Source organism: Myotis davidii, unplaced genomic scaffold (assembly GCF_000327345.1).
Source record: "Myotis davidii unplaced genomic scaffold, ASM32734v1 scaffold809, whole genome shotgun sequence".
NCBI classification, from domain to species: domain Eukaryota; kingdom Metazoa; phylum Chordata; class Mammalia; order Chiroptera; family Vespertilionidae; genus Myotis; species Myotis davidii.
This window is the reverse complement of record NW_006300017.1, coordinates 241,433-243,943: the sequence shown is the minus strand read 5'-3', so window position 1 is coordinate 243,943 and position 2,511 is coordinate 241,433. Positions and strand designations below refer to the sequence as shown.

General features: G+C 51.2%; 1 protein-coding gene across 1 annotated transcript in view; it reads right to left on the bottom strand.

The window, feature by feature from the left end:
- NTM (neurotrimin) overlaps positions 1–2,511 on the bottom strand; it is a 179,033-nt gene that overhangs the window by 17,608 nt on the left and 158,914 nt on the right. The window lies entirely within an intron of this gene.

Genomic DNA, 2,511 nt, shown 5'->3' with positions numbered 1-2,511 from the left:
GGGGACACAAACGTGAGTGCTCTATGCTTCCAAACTTGGACGTGAAGGCTGGGAAGTGAGGGGGCTGGAGGCCGGCACGTTGTCCAGTGCAGACGCGTCCACCCTTAGCTTGTGCTGAACTGGGTGCTGATATGGTAACAAAGGACCAGCGTTTTTTTGTGTGTTTTTTTTTTCTAGATGAGATTTTTGTCCCCCACCCCACCCCATTTTTTCACTTTGGAAAACCAAGTCCAGAAATTTCTGTTCCCAAGGCTCCAGAGCAGGAAGGAGGTCCCCCAGGAGCCACTGTGAGTCGGGATTACAGGGGCAGGACTCAGTCCCTGCCATGCCTGCAGTCTTAGGGGTCAGGTGCTCAGAACCCTATTGGTTCTGGGCCCAGATAGGAAGGGTCACCCCTGCCCCCATTTGGGCTAGATTCCGGCCAAGGTGGGATTCTCCCAGCACCAGCCTTCCTCACTTTCCAACCTTCTGGTCAGGTGGATGGGTGTGCTTAGGTGGTAGCGTAGCTGGCTTGTTGTGATGCTATGGAAGAGTGAACCTCCTCACCACGTCTGCACATTCCCATGTCTGCACATTCCCATAAAGTAAAGGCTTTAGCCTGTAAAGGCCCCGAGACCTCTTGCATTGAAGAGCAACCCGTGTGTGCTCCATGCATCGGTGCTTGACCCAGATTCTCTGCATGTGTGTCAATACCTGCTACCATTTTTAATGTGTTCTTCAAAGAGAACACTGGGCTGCGGGAAGCTGGAAATTGTAGCAATGCCCCCAATGCCACAAGGGGTGAATGCCCACAGAACAGGGGTGGGGGTGGAGGGTGGGGGCGGAGGTTTAATTGTCTCACTGGGGTCTGCTGAAAAGAGCGAATTCAGGACACATCCTCCACTGTCCTTCTTGTCACAAATAACAGTTATTTCACTTTTAAAGTTTTCTTTTTCTTCCTGTTCTCATCTTAAGGGGAAGAAGCCAGGGGATTAGGTAGGAGCGATGAAGCCAATTGCAACACCATTTCATGCATCCAAATCAGAAGAGGGAGGTCAGAGGTGGAGGGAGACTGGGGGACAAGGACCACTGAGGGTGGAGAGCACACGGGCGGTGGGCAGGAGAGCCAGGGAGAGCCTGAGATTTGCAGAGCAAGGGGAGGAGGGGCGCCTTCCTTTCTAAACCTGGCCCTTCTGCTCATGCAGACAGACACCTGCCAAAAAGCCACAAAGGCCTGACAAACATGAGAGGCAATTATGACTCTCCCTGTGTGTGGGATGTCAGACAGATCAATCACCCGCATCACAGCGCCTGCCGTCCACTCCCAGCACCAGCTCTGGGATCGAGGGCGGCCTCACCCTTCCCAGTTGGATAAAGGTGGGCTTCATGTCATGCGCTGGGTAAAAGCAAGATCGGGTGTGATCTGGAAGCAGAGGTAGGACAATGGGCAGCACAGACGGGCTATTAGGGGCAAGCTGGGTACACTGTGCATGGAGGGCAGGAGGCCGAGCCAGGGGATGCGGGTGAGGTATGTGAAGCTATGGGATTATCTGGGAGTTCTCCAAACAAAAGGAAGTTATGTTCTTGCCAATCACCTGCTAACTACCTCACCTTTCTCTCCTCATCCCCTTAGAGGGTATGTATTTGCACGGGAGACTGAAGGGGTAGAGATTGGAAAAAAATGCGCTCCCTGAACTTGGTGAGGTCTGGAGGGAAGTGCCCCCAAAGCAAGGAGAAATGAACCCTGGGGCCCATAAGGAGAATCTGCAACTACTGAGGGGAGGAAGACCTCCCCAGGGGCCTGACCTGGAAGATGCTCCTCCAGGTCACGCTGGGGAGCTGCTTGGCTCACAGAAGGAGACCCCGGCCCCACAGGGGGGCTGGTTCATTGGCCTCCTCTATTTCCATCTGGCACCAATAGCAACGCCAATACGTAACGAGTGCCCAACCATTTGCCCTGAACCCATGAGCCCTTTGCTAAGTCATTGTTGAATGAATCGATGCATGAATGACTATGTCACTCTGTCACAATGGCGGCTTCCTTGCACACATATTCCTTAATCCAGCCAGACAACACGTGTTGATACAAATGGAAACTAGGGAAATCCTCATATTCTCTGCTTATTCTCCCCCCGAAACTGATAGTATTCAGGCCCACGATTCCACTTCTATACATAGAATTCCATTTCTCTCATGTCCCAATGGCCAGAAAAAGTTTCAGAAGTGGTTACCATCTCACACGAATTCAGTGAACAGAGCATTGATACAGTAAATGTTCCTCCCTGGCTCTTCACTGTTCTACTCAATCATAGTCCCCATCCTCAGTTTAGGAGATATCATTGAGGAGAAAAATGTCATTTCAGCATCACCAAATCCTTTTCTCCTGTCTCACTATTTTTTCCCATTATAGAAAGAAACATGAGCATTCTTTTTTTAAGACTCTCCCTACTTCCGGCATCTCGCTCACTCTCATCCTTCCTTCTTCCTCACCCCTGCCTCACTACTCCTAATTCTCTTCTCCTTTCCCTCAGC